This window comes from Procambarus clarkii, chromosome 41 (genome assembly GCF_040958095.1).
Source record: "Procambarus clarkii isolate CNS0578487 chromosome 41, FALCON_Pclarkii_2.0, whole genome shotgun sequence".
NCBI lineage: Eukaryota > Metazoa > Arthropoda > Malacostraca > Decapoda > Cambaridae > Procambarus > Procambarus clarkii.
In genome coordinates this window covers 30690564-30718042 of record NC_091190.1, presented here as the reverse complement: position 1 = coordinate 30718042, position 27479 = coordinate 30690564, and the positions used below count along the sequence as shown (strand labels likewise).

At 41.9% G+C, this 27479-nt stretch overlaps 3 long non-coding RNA genes across 3 annotated transcripts; all 3 read left to right on the top strand.

Moving 5' to 3' along the window:
- Positions 1 to 1418: 1418 nt before the first annotated feature.
- On the top strand, positions 1419 to 2375 carry LOC138373105 (uncharacterized). The gene is made up of 3 exons (XR_011231055.1): positions 1419 to 1570; positions 1688 to 1816; positions 2187 to 2375. It is a non-coding gene; the product is annotated as an uncharacterized lncRNA (long non-coding RNA).
- A 5-nt stretch (positions 2376 to 2380) lies between these two features.
- Positions 2381 to 3393, top strand: LOC138373106 (uncharacterized). The gene is made up of 3 exons (XR_011231056.1): positions 2381 to 2568; positions 2910 to 3014; positions 3171 to 3393. It is a non-coding gene; the product is annotated as an uncharacterized lncRNA (long non-coding RNA).
- A 243-nt stretch (positions 3394 to 3636) lies between these two features.
- On the top strand, positions 3637 to 4564 carry LOC123761250 (uncharacterized). The gene is made up of 3 exons (XR_006773211.2): positions 3637 to 3784; positions 4148 to 4241; positions 4499 to 4564. It is a non-coding gene; the product is annotated as an uncharacterized lncRNA (long non-coding RNA).
- The last annotated feature ends 22915 nt before the right edge of the window (positions 4565 to 27479 follow it).

The window sequence follows — 27479 nt, the reverse complement described above, 5'->3', positions numbered from 1 at the left end:
TTAAACGCGGAGGAATCAAACTCAATAAAGGTGACAAACAAGAAACGGAAAAAAGATAAGATACAGGGTGTATCACATATTGATTCAAAAAAAAGACCAGCTGCTCCCCAATCTGATGGTAATCTTCTATTATTTTTTTAACAATATTTCTACAACTGTCATATGTGTACTTTCCAATAATTTTTGTTGCCCATTTTTAAGTGTATGCTAGACAATTATGGAGATTAAATTACTATAACACTAAACAACTTGGTAGCATAAGGTTAGTTATAGTAATATCTTGTGATTTGTCTGAAAATATTAATACTTGTATACAATTTGCAATTATGTACCATGCTTAAATCTTCAAATGTGCCACCCAGACATTCTGCCTGCCAGACTTTCACCACCACACATTCAAAATGCGGGCTATTCTACTAGTGGCAGAACGTGCACTCAAAGTTATTTGGCAGCTGGTGAAGAAACTTTGGAATCATTTGATGTTGGTATGTCCCAACATCATTTGTTGGTATTTAAATGAGGGTTTACTTAATGGATACACTTCATAAATATTATGAACAAAACTTGTGCCCAATGCCTATGAATTTTTGTTTAACATATTGTACTAATCATTCCTTTCACTTACAAATTTTTCTTACTAATTTGTAATCCCATATTTCAAAGTACTTACTGCAAAACTTGAACAAATTCAAGATTCTCAGCCAAGTGTTTCTGACTGGCAAAAAAAGAAGAAAAATGCAGAGATTAATTGGGGAGAAAGCAGGGCAATGCTGTTCGATTGGACATTGTCTGAGTTGAGTGTTCCAGATAGAGGTAAGGGGGCATTATCATTGTTTGGCCGAAAAAATTCGGCCAAACACGAAAAATTTATAAAAATACTACAACGTTCTGGCAACACCGTGGTGCAAACCGTTTAATGTTATGATAATAAATAACGTAATTAGAGTAAATTTTCCAGCCGCAATTGTCCGAAATCTGGTCCTCGCGGCTCGGGTGCGCCGTAGGGTGATGCGTCATACGTTGTAAGCGTCTAGCATTTCGCAATAGAGTGGAAAATATCTTGTTATGCATATACAAATTATAAACACACTCATTGGCAACTGTCTTGTGTGAGAGGGAGGGACGATAAGCCGATTACTGGCTCAGTGACCCCCTCTGTGTCTGTGCAGGTGGTCGTATGCCTGACGCGCTCTCACAGATCGTATTTTCTTGCATATACTGCACAATGGATATAGTATCGGACAAGAAGAAAGCTCTAAAGGCAAGAGCTCTACGCGTTAGCCAAGTAAAGAAGGAGCGTAAAGCCACACTGAGGCAAAACAAGAGTTCTCTTGAGTGAAGAGAGAGGGCAGCCTCCCGCCCCACAACACACTACCTCGCCTCACTCCCTCACACTCCCAGGCACCCACACCTGTGGCACCTGCCACACCTCTGTGGCACCTGCCACACCTCCTGCTGCACCTGCCACACCACCTGCGGCACCTGCCACTCAAGATCTTAGACCTGCAACTCAAGACGTTCTCCCTCTTGATGTTGCAAGATGTTGCATATTTCAGACCAATTATATTAGGTTAGTATGTATTATTTTTTATATCTTGATACTACATCATAAATAATTGTAAATATAAAGCTGCTGTCTTTTTTTTTATTTTTTTTATTTTTTTTTATTTTATTTTTTTTTTATCAGGCGATCTTCATGGAACTTACACACCTTACTGAAGGAATGCCAATCTACAAGGGTGGTAATTTTGATTGAAATTGGTCGTTCATCAACCTCAGCCAAAGGTGGCTGAACTTTGACCTTGATTTTTTACAGGTAACTAATTTGCAACTATATGGTTGAATAACTTTTTTATTTATTATTCAATTTACATGGAACTTGCACATTATATGTAGAGTCTGTGCCTCTAAAAACCCAAGTTATGTATTTCCCCTAAGATCATTTATTGATTTTATATATATTTATAAACATCATTTTGTTGCATAATTTTTTGGGTGAACTTTGAAAATTTGTATTATTGCACTAAATAGGTTTGGGATAATAATGCCACTAGACAACCTTTATTATATAGTATTGTGATAGCTGAGTATCATAGAAATAATTTCAGTTGATATTTGTATTTGTTATATCAACTTTAAAACATGTAAAAATGGTTAATTTTTTTTTTTTCTCCCTCTCTATTTAGGCTGCGATGCTGAAACTTGGACCACTTGCAGCCCTCTTCACGTGTAACACGTCAATAAATTTTCATTGCACTAGAACAACTTTTATGAACCCTATCTAATCCCCCCTATCTATCTAATGTATACCTAAATGTTAGGTATACAGTATTTAAAATTGGTATAAATAATTACCCCTTTTTTCATTAGGTAAAGTTTGTGTACAATGTACAAATTGTGAGGCAAGCATCAAATGTGAAGACTGTTTTGCATTTTTGTGTCACTTTTGTGACCAAATGCAACATTTTCTCATGCCTTTCCACCACAGATTATATTGGAAAAATGGCTTTTATGAGCCATTAGACCCGACACAAACTGTGTGCCCTGAAGGAAATATCCTTCACTGGAGTAAGTATACGATACCTGTCTAAAATCAGTACTTTGTTCCAAGATTACTTCTACTTCCCAATCCCAGTCTAGAGCTACGATTATCTTGGTATAACAAAATAAAATGAATACATGTTTCATGTCAGTCATTACAACATTTGGAGAAGTCTTAAAATTTAAACCTGACACTTGGTTTTATAGATTGATTTAATCATCTGATTGTTTTTTTTCTGTGAATTTCTCAGTCATTATCTGGAGAATAATGTCAATATTTTGTACAGTCAAAGAAACGATGAAATATTAAGTCTGAAATTTTTTCCATAAAACTCATTTTGCCAAACTGTCTTCCTTTTCTTTACCAGAACCTGTTGTACCAGCCCAACCACCAAATTCTTGCCCCATCTGCATAGAATGCAAGTTTAAAATTTCAAGCTCTAGCAATCTCTGGATCTTCATCACTATAATGGGTAAATAAACTTTAAAATTGACCATTTTATTTCCATTACAGGATTTTCCTGAATTGCAAAACATTTTTGGAATTTTTGTTGCTATAAATGTTAATTTTTACATCACTATTTTAGCAAGTCGCCACACCACTCAATGCAATGCATTTTAAACTACAGGAAGGTATGACCTCTATACTCCAATCTATACATGCCACTGTGGATATGAGCATCAACAACTAGGCAAAGCATGCACAAGTCTGGTTTCTATTCATCTTTAGGAAAGAGCAGCACATTCTACAGCACCAGTCTGCTTGAATCATGGCACCATATAAAAAGAAATTGTCCCGGAACATCATTTGGGGTATTAGTCACTGCACTGGAATCCTTTGGTGCTTCTCGTGGGCGTGTATGTTTTGATACCGTTATTCTTAATATTTTCAGTTTTATATTTCAATACAAAATTATTAAAATTTTGTAGTAATGTATTTTCATTTAGTAATAATTAGTTTGTAATTTTGTTCAAATACAAAATGGAATGCTTTTTTTTGTTTATTTATCTAATGTCATAATATGCATTTTAAATGTCACCATCTTAAAAATTCTATATCCTAGAACGGTCCCATTCATTGTATAACATCGAAGAGAGTGTTCTTCGAATGGCGATTCCAGCAATATGAGCTGTGGAAATTTAGAGGAGAAGCTGACAATGAGTGTCCTGCTTGTGATAAAACGCCTTCAGCAGTACATATTGATGGCAACAAGAAACTGAATTGCTACAACAAAGTTGGGAGGTAATAAAATGTGCATTACAGATACTTAATGTATAGTATTCTTTTGTCATTCACACACACTATATTATAATGAATTATATTATCTTCAAAATTAATGTTTTTATAAATAAAGTATGCACATATAAATATACTTTGTCATATGGCTTATATTTTTTAACCGAGTATGTCTTTATATTTTGCCTTTCAATTGCATCCATATCATCATTTTATATATCTAACACCATGTGAATTTTTATTCTATGTAAAATTTAGCAGTGCATCAGAATTCTTCATATATAAACATTTTTTGATACCCCATTACCCATTGTTTAATATTATAGTAGTTATACACAATAAATAATTATTTCTGAATTATCATTGGAGAGGTATCAGAAACCCCTATTATTCTGATAGTATCTTCAGCAAAGATGAAGATGTTCAAGCTCATGTTGGCACTATTCAGAGCTTGAAAACTAAGGTGAGTTTTATTATATATTGAGAAACCTTCAATATTACCTAATAACTGTTTGGCGACTGTAACATCTGGTGGCCATTTTTTTATTTTTTCGTTATAGTTTATATATATTGAATAAGGAAATATAGCCCATAGAAATTCTTGTGTGCAACAACAATGCCTTTCGTGCACAATAATCTCTACCTTCTACCCGTCCTACATAATTATAATCATGCTCACCAACTGGTTGTTTAGTTACTATAAATATTTTTGTTTAACAGAGTAAGCACACGTGTGGAGCGTTTGCATGGAAAGCTGCTCAAAATAAGCCTCTTTCATTCCAAAGTCAAAATATTGTCAGGTAAATAAAAATATAACATTACATTTATGTATACTAATGTATACATTTATGTATACTAATTAAATTTAATGTAATGTGTACATTACATTAAATTTAATAAGTACAGTTTGTGTAAAAATTTATAAGATTTCTGATTGTTTAAGATTAATGATATACGTATCATTTAATATAGTGGGAGGCTTTGAATTTTTGTAGAGTAATTTTAATTTTTTTACTGTATACTTTTATGTTAAAGGTATTGTATGGACGGCGGTGGTAAGAAGGAAGTGGCCTGACTTTAGGGGAAGAGGCAGAGCAAGTGTTTGCATACCTCTCACGATACAACTCTGCATTCATAGGTTAGTTATGTGTTCAGATCATGTACTACATATATTTTCCATTATAAATTAGCTACCATTTCCTTGAATTAACTGCTTTAACTTTTTCAATATAACAATAAGGTTAATTTGTATAAAGTATATAGTATTTAATTTAATTAACCTAAATGTATGATTCCGAGTAATATCAAATGTGTACACAGAGAAATCACAGTATCGTGATATATCACAGGATATATCACAGGAACTGTGATGAGGGTTTGAACCCCATGCACTGAGTGTTCTCAGATGCATGCTGTAGTCCACTACGCCACGACATGGTCAAATGAATTGCAACTTGGAGTACTACTGCACCCACAAGGATCCAAAAGCTTCCACTGAAGCCAAACCAGGTTTCACACAATTCTCCCATGAACTCGGTCTCTGTCATTCAGTAGTTCTGCCTTTGATGCCCCCATTTCAATGTCTTTCTCCATGTATTGATATATCACAATAATATGAATTCTATGTGTATTGAAAGGGCCATCAGAGGTAGAACTACTGGAGGACATAGACCAGGTGCATGGGAAACTGCATGCACAACCGCCCATGGAATGGGTATGGGGGTGCATAATAAACAAAAATTGAATTGTGGGTGCATTAGTACCCTAGGTTGCAATTCTTTTGGCCATTTTGTCCCCTTAACCATATCACTCATTGTTACAGGTGTGAGACAGAGAGGTACAAGATCATCCAAGAGGAACAACACCTGAAGGCAGCACCACACCATACAATTTTGCAGTTTTGCTCCATTTGCCAGCAACATTTGGGTGCTGTAATTAATAAAAACGCCCTTCATGGGTTCACTCATCCTGGCTGGTTTAATTAATAAAATCCTAACCTAAACCTAAAACATTAACCATTAACCTAAATACATGGTTAATAAAAAATTTAATTATAAGTAATTACCCACTTAAATTGGAAATTTATAACTCCAAAAATTTATATATACACTAATACGTTCTGGAGAATAATGGAAACAGACCTAAATATCAGTTGGGTTAACCCATGTATCGCGTTTTCAAAATGGTCACCCCGTTTTGGAATAGACGAACACCGAAAGAATATTGTTGAAAACATCTTGATAACTTATTAAACAAAAATTATTTATTAGTCAGAATAAAGACAGACATGGAAGCTATATGTGAGATATCTACCAGATAAATATTTTAAGTAAAACCGAAGGTATTTGATCGATCAACGGAGCAACTCTCTCTCAGATCAATGTTTATTTCACGTAAACTCGTTAATAAACAACAATGTTTTACATGTCTTAAGAAAGACAGAAACATAAGCTTCATTTTGAATACTTTACCATAGACATATTTAAAGCCCAAGTGAAAATACATATGTTTACAACTACCTAGGTATCGGTGTCCAGCCAGGCGCGGATCACAGGCTGCACAATACTGATAAATTATGTAATTCACAGAGATGCTCCAGCTAAGGATGGATAACTTAGGCACTCCGCAGGGAGTGCCTAAGTTATCCCTCAATGGATATCTAGGAACCCCGCAGGGAGGTGTTCTCAGTCCTACTTTATTTAATATCTTAATAAACACGCTGCTGTTGATCGTGTTAATGAAATTAACTGTCAATTTGATTTATAAATGTTTAGGCTAACTCATCCTTCTGTGCAAGGTATTCTTCTTCAATAAAGAAGAATTTTGTTATTGAAGGTCAGCATTGTTCCAGGTGGATAACTAAAACTAGGAATGATCTCAAAATGTATCAGGTTTATAATTTGTACCAAGAGAAACAACAACGTCACTTTCCTGCACCGTGGGATATTACAACCTTTCCAATTTTAATCCTCTCCCTTTCCACCCAAGAAACAAATTAGAGATTAGCCCAAGCTTCGTCTTGAGGCAAAGCTCAACGCCTTAAGCCATATTGATGCTCTCTCCACAGAGCATTCTCTCTCTCAAATCATATACAATGATGGTTCCCTACACCGGACCACGGGTGCAGCTGGAAGTGCAGTTGTCCTGACAATGGGTGATGGCTTATATTTTGTGTTAGGGGAGTCCGTATAAACAACGGGGCCTCTACCCTTCAGACCGATCTATTTCCCTTTCTCCCTGCACTGAAATGTGTACAAGTCTCCACATTAATTGTGACTCTTTATCATCCTTAAATGCTCTCAACTCCTTAAGACTTTGTAACATGCTCGTGTCCGATGCTAGACACAAATACAACAAAATTATTAAAGATGGTAGCAGAGTCCATTTCATGTCACCGAGTCACTCAAACATCAGCCACTACCTTGGACCACATATGGACAAACATAACAGCTCCCCTTGTATCTGGTATAATCTACGACAGAACAACTGACCACTATCCTACCTTTCTCATAGCGAACATGGACATAACACCACCAAAAAGCAAGAAACTTTCATTTAGGCTACACAGTGAATCAGCTTTAGACAATCTTACAGAGGCACTTTACAATATTAACTGGGATTCTGAATTCAATAATACCCATGATATAAATTCATTAGCTAACCTCTTCCTCTCCAAAACTCTAAGCCTCTACAACCTTCATTGTCCCCTTCTTACCAAGCAAGTAACTGACAAAAGATTAAACAATCCATGGCTCACAAGTGGCATTCTCAACTCAATCAACAAGAAACATGAATATGAAAAGAAAGTTAGGATTGGCCTAGTTTCAAAGGAAGTAGCTAAAAGGTACTCATCAATGCTTACCAGTATCATAAGAAAGGCAAAACTTGAATATTATGTGAATAGATTCAATGAAGCAAAAGGCAACATGAAAAGCACTTGGAAAACTATCTCTAGTATCCTAGGAACTAAACAACACTCACATAACCAAATAAAACTCTACAAGGATGGGGATATACCGTCAACTGATTTAGAAATGGCAAATGAATTTAATAGTTTCTTTTCATCGGTTGGTGCTAATCTTGCCAGTAAAATCCCACAGACTCAGACACATATTAACACATATCTCTCAGGCAGCTATCCAAACTCTCTTCTCCTTTCACCAATCAGCCCGGCAGATGTTGTGTCCATCATACATTCTCTAAAAACCAAGGCAGGGAACACCAGTGAAATTCCGTCCATTGTGTACAAGAGAGCCTCCCATGCCCTTGCCCCACCCATAGCACTACTGTTCAACAAATCTATAGAGTATCACACCTTCCCTGATATCCTCAAAAAAGCAAGAGTAACGCCAGTCCATAAAGGAGGCAATCCGGCGGACATAAACAATTATAGACCAATATCAAATCTACCCATTCTATCAAAAATATTTGAAAAAATTATTTACAAACAGCTCTATTCCTACCTCGTAAAATTCGACATACTCAGCCCCTGCCAGTTTGGCTTCCGGTCCCAAAAGAGCACCAACGATGCAATCATTAGTCTCCTTGACATTATCTACTCAGCCTTTGACAAAAATGAGTTTCCGATTGGACTCTTCATTGACCTAAGAAAAACCTTTGATACTGTTAATCACAACTACCTCTTACTTAAACTCCAGCATTATGGAATCCGAGGCCTTGCCCTTGACTACATCCGATCCTATCTTAGTGACAGACACCAATATGTAACCATCAATGATACAACTTCTTCCACTCTACCAATTACCGTTGGAGTGCCACAGGGCAGCATCTTAGGACCTCTTCTATTTCTTATATATATAAACGATCTGCCTAATGTCTCTAATATTCTCAAACCTATATTGTTTGCTGACGATACTACCCTTATCTACTCAAACCTCAACCCACATACACTAAATAATGTTGTGAATAATGAATTAAAAAAAGTCCACTTATGGATGTCAACGAACAAACTAACATTAAACATCGAAAAGACTTACTACATCTTATTTGGAAGCAAATCATCAAATGCAATTCAGCTACAGATAGACAACATTAACATCAGTAATAAAAATGATGGCAAGTTTCTTGGCCTATTCCTAGACAAGAGACTCAACTTCAGCACCCACATTCAACACATAACTAAGAAAGTCTCTAAGACAGTTGGTATACTCTCCAAAATCAGATATTATGTTCCTAACTCTGCTCTCCTCTCACTATATTATGCACTAATCTACCCCTATCTTAATTATGGTATCTGTGCATGGGGGTCTACCACTGCAAACCACCTTAAGCCCATCATCACACAGCAAAAATCTGCTATCAGAATAATAACTAACTCTGCTTTCAGACAACACTCAGCTCCCTTGTTTAAATCCCTAAACTTGCTAAATATTAACTCCCTCCACACATTCTCTTGTGTCAACTACATTTACAAAACCCTGTTCTTAAATGCAAACCATGCTCTGAAACTCTCCCTGGACAGATGTAATAGGACCCATTATCACCACACCAGAAATAAATATCTCTTTGATATCCCCAGGGTCAAACTTAATCTGTGTAAACACTCTATGCAAATTAAGGGACCTAGTCTATGGAACTCACTCCCTAGTGAATTGAAAAACTGTAAAACTTTTGCCTTATTTAAAAGCAAAACCAAAAAGTACCTAACTTCATCTTCTTAGTTTCCTACACTGAGCTTTAAATTTGCTCTGCACCTAGTGTTACCCAATCTCCTAATTTTTATGTAATATCAAACAACCTTATCATTGTGTTCATTACTGTCTTCTTTTATGTGCTAGCCATATGCTGTATTGTGACTACCAATTTTTGTCAACTACCATTCAAGCTGTCATTGCAATCAATCTTATATTGTTTCTGCTGTATTGTGCCTACCAATTTGTTGTCAACTACCATTTTAAGCTGTCATTGCAATCAATCTTAGCTACCTACGTGCTTTAATATACTGTACCTACAATTTTCTCTCATCTTCTTTTTTTTTCATTTCATGTAATCTGTTATCATTTTTTTGTCTATAAATTTTGCAAGTATTTACCTCCTTAAAATTTTCTTAGATTAAGGACCTGCCCGAAACGCTGCGCGTGCTAGTGGCTTTACAAGACTGTAATTACCATATTTGTATCCTCACATTCCTTATGTACATTCTTGTATATGCATAAATAAATAAATAAATAAATAAATAAATAAATAAATGTGGTCTCCATCTCATGTTGGCCTCCGAATGCATGATAGAGCTGATAAGTTAGCCAAAGAATCTGCCTTTAATTAAACGAGACGTCGAGTATAACCTTGGATTGATTGCACTCTATCATCATCATATACTGCAAGAAATTTACTTATAAAATTTAAGTCACTTTAATTCACAACACAGAAGTAAAGAAATATGTATGTTAATTACGACGCAGGATCGATGTCTAGGTGAATTATGGCTGACACAGAATATATTATATGTCAGCTACAAGCTGGTAATTATCAAAAGAAGATTCTATTATGCAGGAAGAACCGCATGTCTATGGGTCATCCAATAATGTTAGCAGACTTCTAGATGTTACCACTGCTAGGCTTAGGCTCGGCTACAAGTACCTCTGGGAGTTTGTAACATCTGCTGATGTAGATTTAACTAAATGTAAACTCTGTCAGCAGAACTATTTGCATACTTTGCGTCATTATATAATGGAATGTGAAAAAATTGCGGAATTTAGAGATAACACCATCAATAGTGTCCAAGAAATGTGTAAGTACTTCATTCATAATGATGTGCTGCCCTAAATCTTAGCGAAGTATCCAAAATTTGCTTACTGTAAGTAATGCATGCACATGACTGTAAAGCTGCCGCCCAGTTGGGTGGGTGTGGAGCAAGACTAGTAACTGTGCGACTCATCCTAGATGTAAAGTGCCTTGTACAGTGACCGTTGTGAGCCTCTTGTGACACAAAAGATTATTGATGTGTGTATTTGTGTGTATATGTACATTATATATATAAATATATATATATATATATATATATATATATAAATATATATATATATATATATATATATATATATATATATATATATATATGTCGTACCTAGTAGCCAGAACTCACTTTTTGGCCTACTATTCAAGGCCCGATTTGCCTAATAAGCCAAGTTTTCCTGAATTAATATATTTTTTCTAATTTTTTTCTTATGAAATGATAAAGCTACCCATTTCATTATGTATGAGGTCAATTTTTTTTTATTGGAGTTAAAATTAACGTAGATATATGACCGAACCTAACCAACCCTACCTAACCTAACCTAACCTATCTTCATAGGTTAGGTTTGGTTAGGTAGCCGAAAAAGTTAGGTTAGGTTAGGTTAGGTAGGTTAGGTAGTCGAAAAACAAATAATTCATGAAAACTTGGCTTATTAGGCAAATCGGGCCTTGCATAGTAGGCTGAGAAGTGCGTTCTGGCTACTAGGTACGACATATATATATATATATATATATATATATATATATATATATATATATATAACTGAAAACTCACACCCCAGAAGTGACTCGAACCCATACTCCCAGAAGCAACGCAACTGGTATGTACAAGACGCCTTAATCCACTTGACCATCACGACCGGACATAATGAGGTGATAGCCGAGGCTATTTGAACCACCCCACCGCCGGCACTCGGATAGTTATCTTGGGCATAGCATTTTACCAAATCACCTCATTCTTAGGGGCACACGTGAGGAACACAAATGCGAACAAGCCAGAATGGTCCCCTGGACAATATGCAACTGAAAACTCACACCCCAGAAGTGACTCGAACCCATACTCCCAGAAGCAACGCAACTGGTATGTACAAGACGCCTTAATCCACTTGACCATCACGACCGGACATAATGAGGTGATAGCCGAGGCTATTTGAACCACCCCACCGCCGGCACTCGGATAGTTATCTTGGGCATAGCATTTTACCAAATCACCTCATTCTTAGGGGCACACGTGAGGAACACAAATGCGAACAAGCCAGAATGGTCCCCTGGACAATATGCAACTGAAAACTCACACCCCAGAAGTGACTCGAACCCATACTCCCAGAAGCAACGCAACTGGTATGTACAAGACGCCTTAATCCACTTGACCATCACGACCGGACATAATGAGGTGATAGCCGAGGCTATTTGAACCACCCCACCGCCGGCACTCGGATAGTTATCTTGGGCATAGCATTTTACCAAATCACCTCATTCTTAGGGGCACACGTGAGGAACACAAATGCGAACAAGCCAGAATGGTCCCCTGGACAATATGCAACTGAAAACTCACACCCCAGAAGTGACTCGAACCCATACTCCCAGAAGCAACGCAACTGGTATGTACAAGACGCCTTAATCCACTTGACCATCACGACCGGACATAATGAGGTGATAGCCGAGGCTATTTGAACCACCCCACCGCCGGCACTCGGATAGTTATCTTGGGCATAGCATTTTACCAAATCACCTCATTCTTAGGGGCACACGTGAGGAACACAAATGCGAACAAGCCAGAATGGTCCCCTGGACAATATGCAACTGAAAACTCACACCCCAGAAGTGACTCGAACCCATACTCCCAGAAGCAACGCAACTGGTATGTACAAGACGCCTTAATCCACTTGACCATCACGACCGGACATAATGAGGTGATAGCCGAGGCTATTTGAACCACCCCACCGCCGGCACTCGGATAGTTATCTTGGGCATAGCATTTTACCAAATCACCTCATTCTTAGGGGCACACGTGAGGAACACAAATGCGAACAAGCCAGAATGGTCCCCTGGACAATATGCAACTGAAAACTCACACCCCAGAAGTGACTCGAACCCATACTCCCAGAAGCAACGCAACTGGTATGTACAAGACGCCTTAATCCACTTGACCATCACGACCGGACATAATGAGGTGATAGCCGAGGCTATTTGAACCACCCCACCGACGGCACTCGGATAGTTATCTTGGGCATAGCATTTTACCAAATCACCTCATTCTTAGGGGCACACGTGAGGAACACAAATGCGAACAAGCCAGAATGGTCCCCTGGACAATATGCAACTGAAAACTCACACCCCAGAAGTGACTCGAACCCATACTCCCAGAAGCAACGCAACTGGTATGTACAAGACGCCTTAATCCACTTGACCATCACGACCGGACATAATGAGGTGATAGCCGAGGCTATTTGAACCACCCCACCGCCGGCACTCGGATAGTTATCTTGGGCATAGCATTTTACCAAATCACCTCATTCTTAGGGGCACACGTGAGGAACACAAATGCGAACAAGCCAGAATGGTCCCCTGGACAATATGCAACTGAAAACTCACACCCCAGAAGTGACTCGAACCCATACTCCCAGAAGCAACGCAACTGGTATGTACAAGACGCCTTAATCCACTTGACCATCACGACCGGACATAATGAGGTGATAGCCGAGGCTATTTGAACCACCCCACCGCCGGCACTCGGATAGTTATCTTGGGCATAGCATTTTACCAAATCACCTCATTCTTAGGGGCACACGTGAGGAACACAAATGCGAACAAGCCAGAATGGTCCCCTGGACAATATGCAACTGAAAACTCACACCCCAGAAGTGACTCGAACCCATACTCCCAGAAGCAACGCAACTGGTATGTACAAGACGCCTTAATCCACTTGACCATCACGACCGGACATAATGAGGTGATAGCCGAGGCTATTTGAACCACCCCACCGCCGGCACTCGGATAGTTATCTTGGGCATAGCATTTTACCAAATCACCTCATTCTTAGGGGCACACGTGAGGAACACAAATGCGAACAAGCCAGAATGGTCCCCTGGACAATATGCAACTGAAAACTCACACCCCAGAAGTGACTCGAACCCATACTCCCAGAAGCAACGCAACTGGTATGTACAAGACGCCTTAATCCACTTGACCATCACGACCGGACATAATGAGGTGATAGCCGAGGCTATTTGAACCACCCCACCGCCGGCACTCGGATAGTTATCTTGGGCATAGCATTTTACCAAATCACCTCATTCTTAGGGGCACACGTGAGGAACACAAATGCGAACAAGCCAGAATGGTCCCCTGGACAATATGCAACTGAAAACTCACACCCCAGAAGTGACTCGAACCCATACTCCCAGAAGCAACGCAACTGGTATGTACAAGACGCCTTAATCCACTTGACCATCACGACCGGACATAATGAGGTGATAGCCGAGGCTATTTGAACCACCCCACCGCCGGCACTCGGATAGTTATCTTGGGCATAGCATTTTACCAAATCACCTCATTCTTAGGGGCACACGTGAGGAACACAAATGCGAACAAGCCAGAATGGTCCCCTGGACAATATGCAACTGAAAACTCACACCCCAGAAGTGACTCGAACCCATACTCCCAGAAGCAACGCAACTGGTATGTACAAGACGCCTTAATCCACTTGACCATCACGACCGGACATAATGAGGTGATAGCCGAGGCTATTTGAACCACCCCACCGCCGGCACTCGGATAGTTATCTTGGGCATAGCATTTTACCAAATCACCTCATTCTTAGGGGCACACGTGAGGAACACAAATGCGAACAAGCCAGAATGGTCCCCTGGACAATATGCAACTGAAAACTCACACCCCAGAAGTGACTCGAACCCATACTCCCAGAAGCAACGCAACTGGTATGTACAAGACGCCTTAATCCACTTGACCATCACGACCGGACATAATGAGGTGATAGCCGAGGCTATTTGAACCACCCCACCGCCGGCACTCGGATAGTTATCTTGGGCATAGCATTTTACCAAATCACCTCATTCTTAGGGGCACACGTGAGGAACACAAATGCGAACAAGCCAGAATGGTCCCCTGGACAATATGCAACTGAAAACTCACACCCCAGAAGTGACTCGAACCCATACTCCCAGAAGCAACGCAACTGGTATGTACAAGACGCCTTAATCCACTTGACCATCACGACCGGACATAATGAGGTGATAGCCGAGGCTATTTGAACCACCCCACCGCCGGCACTCGGATAGTTATCTTGGGCATAGCATTTTACCAAATCACCTCATTCTTAGGGGCACACGTGAGGAACACAAATGCGAACAAGCCAGAATGGTCCCCTGGACAATATGCAACTGAAAACTCACACCCCAGAAGTGACTCGAACCCATACTCCCAGAAGCAACGCAACTGGTATGTACAAGACGCCTTAATCCACTTGACCATCACGACCGGACATAATGAGGTGATAGCCGAGGCTATTTGAACCACCCCACCGCCGGCACTCGGATAGTTATCTTGGGCATAGCATTTTACCAAATCACCTCATTCTTAGGGGCACACGTGAGGAACACAAATGCGAACAAGCCAGAATGGTCCCCTGGACAATATGCAACTGAAAACTCACACCCCAGAAGTGACTCGAACCCATACTCCCAGAAGCAACGCAACTGGTATGTACAAGACGCCTTAATCCACTTGACCATCACGACCGGACATAATGAGGTGATAGCCGAGGCTATTTGAACCACCCCACCGCCGGCACTCGGATAGTTATCTTGGGCATAGCATTTTACCAAATCACCTCATTCTTAGGGGCACACGTGAGGAACACAAATGCGAACAAGCCAGAATGGTCCCCTGGACAATATGCAACTGAAAACTCACACCCCAGAAGTGACTCGAACCCATACTCCCAGAAGCAACGCAACTGGTATGTACAAGACGCCTTAATCCACTTGACCATCACGACCGGACATAATGAGGTGATAGCCGAGGCTATTTGAACCACCCCACCGCCGGCACTCGGATAGTTATCTTGGGCATAGCATTTTACCAAATCACCTCATTCTTAGGGGCACACGTGAGGAACACAAATGCGAACAAGCCAGAATGGTCCCCTGGACAATATGCAACTGAAAACTCACACCCCAGAAGTGACTCGAACCCATACTCCCAGAAGCAACGCAACTGGTATGTACAAGACGCCTTAATCCACTTGACCATCACGACCGGACATAATGAGGTGATAGCCGAGGCTATTTGAACCACCCCACCGCCGGCACTCGGATAGTTATCTTGGGCATAGCATTTTACCAAATCACCTCATTCTTAGGGGCACACGTGAGGAACACAAATGCGAACAAGCCAGAATGGTCCCCTGGACAATATGCAACTGAAAACTCACACCCCAGAAGTGACTCGAACCCATACTCCCAGAAGCAACGCAACTGGTATGTACAAGACGCCTTAATCCACTTGACCATCACGACCGGACATAATGAGGTGATAGCCGAGGCTATTTGAACCACCCCACCGCCGGCACTCGGATAGTTATCTTGGGCATAGCATTTACCAAATCACCTCATTCTTAGGGGCACACGTGAGGAACACAAATGCGAACAAGCCAGAATGGTCCCCTGGACAATATGCAACTGAAAACTCACACCCCAGAAGTGACTCGAACCCATACTCCCAGAAGCAACGCAACTGGTATGTACAAGACGCCTTAATCCACTTGACCATCACGACCGGACATAATGAGGTGATAGCCGAGGCTATTTGAACCACCCCACCGCCGGCACTCGGATAGTTATCTTGGGCATAGCATTTTACCAAATCACCTCATTCTTAGGGGCACACGTGAGGAACACAAATGCGAACAAGCCAGAATGGTCCCCTGGACAATATGCAACTGAAAACTCACACCCCAGAAGTGACTCGAACCCATACTCCCAGAAGCAACGCAACTGGTATGTACAAGACGCCTTAATCCACTTGACCATCACGACCGGACATAATGAGGTGATAGCCGAGGCTATTTGAACCACCCCACCGCCGGCACTCGGATAGTTATCTTGGGCATAGCATTTTACCAAATCACCTCATTCTTAGGGGCACACGTGAGGAACACAAATGCGAACAAGCCAGAATGGTCCCCTGACAATATGCAACTGAAAACTCACACCCCAGAAGTGACTCGAACCCATACTCCCAGAAGCAACGCAACTGGTATGTACAAGACGCCTTAATCCACTTGACCATCACGACCGGACATAATGAGGTGATAGCCGAGGCTATTTGAACCACCCCACCGCCGGCACTCGGATAGTTATCTTGGGCATAGCATTTTACCAAATCACCTCATTCTTAGGGGCACACGTGAGGAACACAAATGCGAACAAGCCAGAATGGTCCCCTGGACAATATGCAACTGAAAACTCACACCCCAGAAGTGACTCGAACCCATACTCCCAGAAGCAACGCAACTGGTATGTACAAGACGCCTTAATCCACTTGACCATCACGACCGGACATAATGAGGTGATAGCCGAGGCTATTTGAACCACCCCACCGCCGGCACTCGGATAGTTATCTTGGGCATAGCATTTTACCAAATCACCTCATTCTTAGGGGCACACGTGAGGAACACAAATGCGAACAAGCCAGAATGGTCCCCTGGACAATATGCAACTGAAAACTCACACCCCAGAAGTGACTCGAACCCATACTCCCAGAAGCAACGCAACTGGTATGTACAAGACGCCTTAATCCACTTGACCATCACGACCGGACATAATGAGGTGATAGCCGAGGCTATTTGAACCACCCCACCGCCGGCACTCGGATAGTTATCTTGGGCATAGCATTTTACCAAATCACCTCATTCTTAGGGGCACACGTGAGGAACACAAATGCGAACAAGCCAGAATGGTCCCCCTGGACAATATGCAACTGAAAACTCACACCCCAGAAGTGACTCGAACCCATACTCCCAGAAGCAACGCAACTGGTATGTACAAGACGCCTTAATCCACTTGACCATCACGACCGGACATAATGAGGTGATAGCCGAGGCTATTTGAACCACCCCACCGCCGGCACTCGGATAGTTATCTTGGGCATAGCATTTTACCAAATCACCTCATTCTTAGGGGCACACGTGAGGAACACAAATGCGAACAAGCCAGAATGGTCCCCTGGACAATATGCAACTGAAAACTCACACCCCAGAAGTGACTCGAACCCATACTCCCAGAAGCAACGCAACTGGTATGTACAAGACGCCTTAATCCACTTGACCATCACGACCGGACATAATGAGGTGATAGCCGAGGCTATTTGAACCACCCCACCGCCGGCACTCGGATAGTTATCTTGGGCATAGCATTTTACCAAATCACCTCATTCTTAGGGGCACACGTGAGGAACACAAATGCGAACAAGCCAGAATGGTCCCCTGGACAATATGCAACTGAAAACTCACACCCCAGAAGTGACTCGAACCCATACTCCCAGAAGCAACGCAACTGGTATGTACAAGACGCCTTAATCCACTTGACCATCACGACCGGACATAATGAGGTGATAGCCGAGGCTATTTGAACCACCCCACCGCCGGCACTCGGATAGTTATCTTGGGCATAGCATTTTACCAAATCACCTCATTCTTAGGGGCACACGTGAGGAACACAAATGCGAACAAGCCAGAATGGTCCCCTGGACAATATGCAACTGAAAACTCACACCCCAGAAGTGACTCGAACCCATACTCCCAGAAGCAACGCAACTGGTATGTACAAGACGCCTTAATCCACTTGACCATCACGACCGGACATAATGAGGTGATAGCCGAGGCTATTTGAACCACCCCACCGCCGGCACTCGGATAGTTATCTTGGGCATAGCATTTTACCAAATCACCTCATTCTTAGGGGCACACGTGAGGAACACAAATGCGAACAAGCCAGAATGGTCCCCTGGACAATATGCAACTGAAAACTCACACCCCAGAAGTGACTCGAACCCATACTCCCAGAAGCAACGCAACTGGTATGTACAAGACGCCTTAATCCACTTGACCATCACGACCGGACATAATGAGGTGATAGCCGAGGCTATTTGAACCACCCCACCGCCGGCACTCGGATAGTTATCTTGGGCATAGCATTTTACCAAATCACCTCATTCTTAGGGGCACACGTGAGGAACACAAATGCGAACAAGCCAGAATGGTCCCCTGGACAATATGCAACTGAAAACTCACACCCCAGAAGTGACTCGAACCCATACTCCCAGAAGCAACGCAACTGGTATGTACAAGACGCCTTAATCCACTTGACCATCACGACCGGACATAATGAGGTGATAGCCGAGGCTATTTGAACCACCCCACCGCCGGCACTCGGATAGTTATCTTGGGCATAGCATTTTACCAAATCACCTCATTCTTAGGGGCACACGTGAGGAACACAAATGCGAACAAGCCAGAATGGTCCCCTGGACAATATGCAACTGAAAACTCACACCCCAGAAGTGACTCGAACCCATACTCCCAGAAGCAACGCAACTGGTATGTACAAGACGCCTTAATCCACTTGACCATCACGACCGGACATAATGAGGTGATAGCCGAGGCTATTTGAACCACCCCACCGCCGGCACTCGGATAGTTATCTTGGGCATAGCATTTTACCAAATCACCTCATTCTTAGGGGCACACGTGAGGAACACAAATGCGAACAAGCCAGAATGGTCCCCTGGACAATATGCAACTGAAAACTCACACCCCAGAAGTGACTCGAACCCATACTCCCAGAAGCAACGCAACTGGTATGTACAAGACGCCTTAATCCACTTGACCATCACGACCGGACATAATGAGGTGATAGCCGAGGCTATTTGAACCACCCCACCGCCGGCACTCGGATAGTTATCTTGGGCATAGCATTTTACCAAATCACCTCATTCTTAGGGGCACACGTGAGGAACACAAATGCGAACAAGCCAGAATGGTCCCCTGGACAATATGCAACTGAAAACTCACACCCCAGAAGTGACTCGAACCCATACTCCCAGAAGCAACGCAACTGGTATGTACAAGACGCCTTAATCCACTTGACCATCACGACCGGACATAATGAGGTGATAGCCGAGGCTATTTGAACCACCCCACCGCCGGCACTCGGATAGTTATCTTGGGCATAGCATTTTACCAAATCACCTCATTCTTAGGGGCACACGTGAGGAACACAAATGCGAACAAGCCAGAATGGTCCCCTGGACAATATGCAACTGAAAACTCACACCCCAGAAGTGACTCGAACCCATACTCCCAGAAGCAACGCAACTGGTATGTACAAGACGCCTTAATCCACTTGACCATCACGACCGGACATAATGAGGTGATAGCCGAGGCTATTTGAACCACCCCACCGCCGGCACTCGGATAGTTATCTTGGGCATAGCATTTTACCAAATCACCTCATTCTTAGGGGCACACGTGAGGAACACAAATGCGAACAAGCCAGAATGGTCCCCTGGACAATATGCAACTGAAAACTCACACCCCAGAAGTGACTCGAACCCATACTCCCAGAAGCAACGCAACTGGTATGTACAAGACGCCTTAATCCACTTGACCATCACGACCGGACATAATGAGGTGATAGCCGAGGCTATTTGAACCACCCCACCGCCGGCACTCGGATAGTTATCTTGGGCATAGCATTTTACCAAATCACCTCATTCTTAGGGGCACACGTGAGGAACACAAATGCGAACAAGCCAGAATGGTCCCCTGGACAATATGCAACTGAAAACTCACACCCCAGAAGTGACTCGAACCCATACTCCCAGAAGCAACGCAACTGGTATGTACAAGACGCCTTAATCCACTTGACCATCACGACCGGACATAATGAGGTGATAGCCGAGGCTATTTGAACCACCCCACCGCCGGCACTCGGATAGTTATCTTGGGCATAGCATTTTACCAAATCACCTCATTCTTAGGGGCACACGTGAGGAACACAAATGCGAACAAGCCAGAATGGTCCCCTGGACAAAATGCAACTGAAAACTCACACCCCAGAAGTGACTCGAACCCATACTCCCAGAAGCAACGCAACTGGTATGTACAAGACGCCTTAATCCACTTGACCATCACGACCGGACATAATGAGGTGATAGCCGAGGCTATTTGAACCACCCCACCGCCGGCACTCGGATAGTTATCTTGGGCATAGCATTTTACCAAATCACCTCATAGAATGAGGTGATTTGGTAAAATGCTATGCCCAAGATAACTATCCGAGTGCCGGCGGTGGGGTGGTTCAAATAGCCTCGGCTATCACCTCATTATGTCCGGTCGTGATGGTCAAGTGGATTAAGGCGTCTTGTACATACCAGTTGCGTTGCTTCTGGGAGTATGGGTTCGAGTCACTTCTGGGGTGTGAGTTTTCAGTTGCATATTGTCCAGGGGACCATTCTGGCTTGTTCGCATTTGTGTTCCTCACGTGTGCCCCTAAGAATGAGGTGATTTGGTAAAATGCTATGCCCAAGATAACTATCCGAGTGCCGGCGGTGGGGTGGTTCAAATAGCCTCGGCTATCACCTCATTATGTCCGGTCGTGATGGTCAAGTGGATTAAGGCGTCTTGTACATACCAGTTGCGTTGCTTCTGGGAGTATGGGTTCGAGTCACTTCTGGGGTGTGAGTTTTCAGTTGCATATTGTCCAGGGGACCATTCTGGCTTGTTCGCATTTGTGTTCCTCACGTGTGCCCCTAAGAATGAGGTGATTTGGTAAAATGCTATGCCCAAGATAACTATCCGAGTGCCGGCGGTGGGGTGGTTCAAATAGCCTCGGCTATCACCTCATTATGTCCGGTCGTGATGGTCAAGTGGATTAAGGCGTCTTGTACATACCAGTTGCGTTGCTTCTGGGAGTATGGGTTCGAGTCACTTCTGGGGTGTGAGTTTTCAGTTGCATATTGTCCAGGGGACCATTCTGGCTTGTTCGCATTTGTGTTCCTCACGTGTGCCCCTAAGAATGAGGTGATTTGGTAAAATGCTATGCCCAAGATAACTATCCGAGTGCCGGCGGTGGGGTGGTTCAAATAGCCTCGGCTATCACCTCATTATGTCCGGTCGTGATGGTCAAGTGGATTAAGGCGTCTTGTACATACCAGTTGCGTTGCTTCTGGGAGTATGGGTTCGAGTCACTTCTGGGGTGTGAGTTTTCAGTTGCATATTGTCCAGGGGACCATTCTGGCTTGTTCGCATTTGTGTTCCTCACGTGTGCCCCTAAGAATGAGGTGATTTGGTAAAATGCTATGCCCAAGATAACTATCCGAGTGCCGGCGGTGGGGTGGTTCAAATAGCCTCGGCTATCACCTCATTATGTCCGGTCGTGATGGTCAAGTGGATTAAGGCGTCTTGTACATACCAGTTGCGTTGCTTCTGGGAGTATGGGTTCGAGTCACTTCTGGGGTGTGAGTTTTCAGTTGCATATTGTCCAGGGGACCATTCTGGCTTGTTCGCATTTGTGTTCCTCACGTGTGCCCCTAAGAATGAGGTGATTTGGTAAAATGCTATGCCCAAGATAACTATCCGAGTGCCGGCGGTGGGGTGGTTCAAATAGCCTCGGCTATCACCTCATTATGTCCGGTCGTGATGGTCAAGTGGATTAAGGCGTCTTGTACATACCAGTTGCGTTGCTTCTGGGAGTATGGGTTCGAGTCACTTCTGGGGTGTGAGTTTTCAGTTGCATATTGTCCAGGGGACCATTCTGGCTTGTTCGCATTTGTGTTCCTCACGTGTGCCCCTAAGAATGAGGTGATTTGGTAAAATGCTATGCCCAAGATAACTATCCGAGTGCCGGCGGTGGGGTGGTTCAAATAGCCTCGGCTATCACCTCATTATGTCCGGTCGTGATGGTCAAGTGGATTAAGGCGTCTTGTACATACCAGTTGCGTTGCTTCTGGGAGTATGGGTTCGAGTCACTTCTGGGGTGTGAGTTTTCAGTTGCATATTGTCCAGGGGACCATTCTGGCTTGTTCGCATTTGTGTTCCTCACGTGTGCCCCTAAGAATGAGGTGATTTGGTAAAATGCTATGCCCAAGATAACTATCCGAGTGCCGGCGGTGGGGTGGTTCAAATAGCCTCGGCTATCACCTCATTATGTCCGGTCGTGATGGTCAAGTGGATTAAGGCGTCTTGTACATACCAGTTGCGTTGCTTCTGGGAGTATGGGTTCGAGTCACTTCTGGGGTGTGAGTTTTCAGTTGCATATTGTCCAGGGGACCATTCTGGCTTGTTCGCATTTGTGTTCCTCACGTGTGCCCCTAAGAATGAGGTGATTTGGTAAAATGCTATGCCCAAGATAACTATCCGAGTGCCGGCGGTGGGGTGGTTCAAATAGCCTCGGCTATCACCTCATTATGTCCGGTCGTGATGGTCAAGTGGATTAAGGCGTCTTGTACATACCAGTTGCGTTGCTTCTGGGAGTATGGGTTCGAGTCACTTCTGGGGTGTGAGTTTTCAGTTGCATATTGTCCAGGGGACCATTCTGGTTTGTTCGCATTTGTGTTCCTCACGTGTGCCCCTAAGAATGAGGTGATTTGGTAAAATGCTATGCCCAAGATAACTATCCGAGTGCCGGCGGTGGGGTGGTTCAAATAGCCTCGGCTATCACCTCATTATGTCCGGTCGTGATGGTCAAGTGGATTAAGGCGTCTTGTACATACCAGTTGCGTTGCTTCTGGGAGTATGGGTTCGAGTCACTTCTGGGGTGTGAGTTTTCAGTTGCATATTGTCCAGGGGACCATTCTGGCTTGTTCGCATTTGTGTTCCTCACGTGTGCCCCTAAGAATGAGGTGATTTGGTAAAATGCTATGCCCAAGATAACTATCCGAGTGCCGGCGGTGGGGTGGTTCAAATAGCCTCGGCTATCACCTCATTATGTCCGGTCGTGATGGTCAAGTGGATTAAGGCGTCTTGTACATACCAGTTGCGTTGCTTCTGGGAGTATGGGTTCGAGTCACTTCTGGGGTGTGAGTTTTCAGTTGCATATTGTCCAGGGGACCATTCTGGCTTGTTCGCATTTGTGTTCCTCACGTGTGCCCCTAAGAATGAGGTGATTTGGTAAAATGCTATGCCCAAGATAACTATCCGAGTGCCGGCGGTGGGGTGGTTCAAATAGCCTCGGCTATCACCTCATTATGTCCGGTCGTGATGGTCAAGTGGATTAAGGCGTCTTGTACATACCAGTTGCGTTGCTTCTGGGAGTATGGGTTCGAGTCACTTCTGGGGTGTGAGTTTTCAGTTGCATATTGTCCAGGGGACCATTCTGGCTTGTTCGCATATATATATATATATATATATATATATATATATATATATATATATATATATATATATATATATATATATATATATATATATATATATATATATATATATATATATATTGTGACGGGAAAGTGTTGGAGTGTAGATGTTCGGCAGTCCTCCAATGGCAGGTGTCAATGCCTAGTCACACTTACAAAAAAAAGATAGACTGCTTGCCTGTTTGTCTGTGGTAAAGTAAGGGAAGACACGCAAAACACAAAGTATGAACAATGAAACTTTAATTAATATAGAAAACAAATTATAAACAAAGACAATCCATTGGCAATGGACAGCGCAAAAGAACAAGTCAAAAACAATATAACATAAATGAATATAACATAGGGATGAAGTTACTCTACAATAATAATAAAGTTAAAGGTGAAAAATAATCAGGTGCTGAGAATATGGCGCTAGCTGCGAGACATTCACCTGATACAGCATATATCAGTTAGTTGTTCACTGCTTGAGAGCATATTCTGACTTCAATGGCTGGATCAAGCCCAGACATCGACTCAGGTAGAGGGCGCTGAGGTGCAGTGTGCAGGTGTGCAGTCAGCGAGTCACCAATCAGGAGCAGGCAGGCTGGGAAGGGTAGTTGGCTGGTTGATGACGAGCCGGCGTGGAGGGAGTGGAGTAGGGGGGTGAGTCTTGGGTACGTTTTGCCTCCTGGTCAAAACGTTTTGTGCTACTGGTAGACATATCTTGAAGGTAGCATCTTAATCTTGTGTAAAATACGTAACTTCATGTAGAGAAGAGCAGGCTCAATCTCTTGAAAGAGATTATTGTCACAATATATATATATATATATATATATATATATATATATATATATATATATATATATATATATATATATATATATATGCGGAAAATCCACAGAGAAATATGAAATGAGGTGAACGTTTCGGCTTGTTAAAGCCTTTGTCAACACCAGACTGACTCAGTCAGTCTGGTGTTGACAAAGGCTTTAACAAGCCGAAACGTTCACCTCATTTCATATTTCTCTGTGGATTTTCCGCATAAAATGATCAGTGTTTTGTGATCGTCAGTTATATATATATATATATATATATATATATATATATATATATATATATATATATATATATATATATATATATATATATATATATATATATATATGTCATACCTAATAGCCAGAACACGCTTCTCAGCCTACTATGCAAGGCCCGATTTGCCTAATAAGCCAAGTTTTCATGAATTAATTGTTTTTCGACTTCCTAACCTACTTAAAAAACCTAACCTAACTTTTTCGGCTACCTAACCTATAAAGATAGGTTAGGATAGGTTAGGTAGGGTTGGTTAGGTTCGGTCATATATCTACGTTAATTTTAGCTCCAATAAAAAAAAATTGCCCTCATACATAATGAAATGAATAGCTTTATCATTTCATAAGAAAAAAATTAGAGAAAATATATTAATTCAGGAAAACTTGGCTTATTAGGCAAATCGGGCCTTGCATAGTAGGCCGAATACGACGTTCTGGCTACTAGGTACAACATTATATATATATATATACATATATATATATATTGTGACGGGAAAGTGTTGGAGTGTAGATGTTCGGCAGTCCTCCAATGGCAGGTGTCAATGCCTGGTCACACTTAAAACAAAAAGATAGACTTCTTGCCTGTTGTCTGTGGTAAGTGAGAGGGAGGAACACGTAAAACACGAAGTATGAACAATGAAACTTTAATATATTTACTTTAAACATAAATGAAAATAAAGACAAATCTCGGGTAAATGACTGGTGTAATAAAATGACAAAGATAAATGCAAAAACAATGTGAGACACAATAGTATAAAGGGGAAATAGTAAAATGGTGCTGAGAATATTGGCTATGGCTGAGACCTCCCTTCGTATACAAGCCAGTGAGCTTAGTATACCAGAGAGAGATTTCAACTCTAAGAGCACAAAGAATATTCTGAAGTTGATAGCTGGTCAGGGCTCCGACGTCGATTCAGATAGATGGTGCGGAGGTGCAGTGTGCAGGTGCACGGTCGGCGAGTCACCAATCAGGAGCAGGCAGGCTGGTATGGGTAGTTTGCTGGTTTGACGACTAGTCGGCGTGGAGGGTGTGTGGAGTAGGGGGCGATCTTGGGCACGTTTTGCCTCCTGGTCAAAAGGTTTTGTGCTACCGGTGGACGTATCTTGAATGTAGCATCTTATACTTGTTAACTGGACGTAACTTGAGGTAGGGAAGAGCAGGCTCAATCTCTCTAGAAAGAGATTATCATCACAATATATATATATATATATATATATATATATATATATATATATATATATATATATATATATATATATATATATATATATATATATATATATATATATATATATATATATATATATATATATATATATATATATATATATATATATATATATTATTAAATATGACCGAAAAAGTAAGATTAATAATTCTAACACGAATTTTCTCAATCTTTCGTACATTTCTTTACACTGTTGGAGGTAAATCAAAAATCAATTCTCCAAAATTCATTTTTATTTCTAGTCTGACGCGACACGAGCGCGTTTTGTAAAACTAATTACATTTTCAAAGACTTTAGTTTACAAATACACAACTGAATAGAACTTACGCATCTCCGATTTTATATCTACATTTGAGTGAGGTGGATGGGGTGAGGTGGCATTAATAGGGTATTAATTTCATCAACACAAGACAGAACAAGAGGTGGCATTAATAGGGTATTAATTTCATCAACACAAGACAGAACACGAAACAATGGGTATTGAATAGAAGTGTTTATAGAAAGCCTATTGGTCAATATTTCTTGATGCTTCTATATTGGAGCGGAGTCTTGAGGTGGGTAGAATATAGTTGTGCATTAATTGGCTGTTGATTGCTGGTGTTGACTTCTTGATGTGTAGTGCCTCGCAAACGTCAAGCCGCCTGCTATCGCTGTATCTATCGATGATTTCTGTGTTGTTTACTAGGATTTCTCTGGCGATGGTTTGGTTGTGGGAAGAGATTATATGTTCCTTAATGGAGCCCTGTTGCTAATGCATCGTTAAACGCCTAGAAAGAGATGTTGTTGTCTTGCCTATATACTGTTTTTTTTGGAGCTTACAGTCCCCAAGAGGGCATTTGAAGGCATAGACGACGTTAGTCTCTTTTAAAGCGTTCTGTTTTGTGTCTGGAGAGTTTCTCATGAGTAGGCTGGCCGTTTTTCTGGTTTTATAGTAAATCGTCAGTTGTATCCTCTGATTTTTGTCTGTAGGGATAACGTTTCTATTAACAATATCTTTCAGGACCCTTTACTCCGTTTTATGAGCTGTGGAAAAGAAGTTCCTGTAAAATAGTCTAATAGGGGGTAAAGGTGTTGTGTTAGTTGTCTCTTCAGAGGTTGCATGTCGTTTCACTTTCCTTCTTATGATGTCTTCGACGAAACCATTGGAGAAGCCGTTGTTGACTAGGACCTGCCTTACCCTACAGAGTTCTTCACTCTCTCTGCCTTACC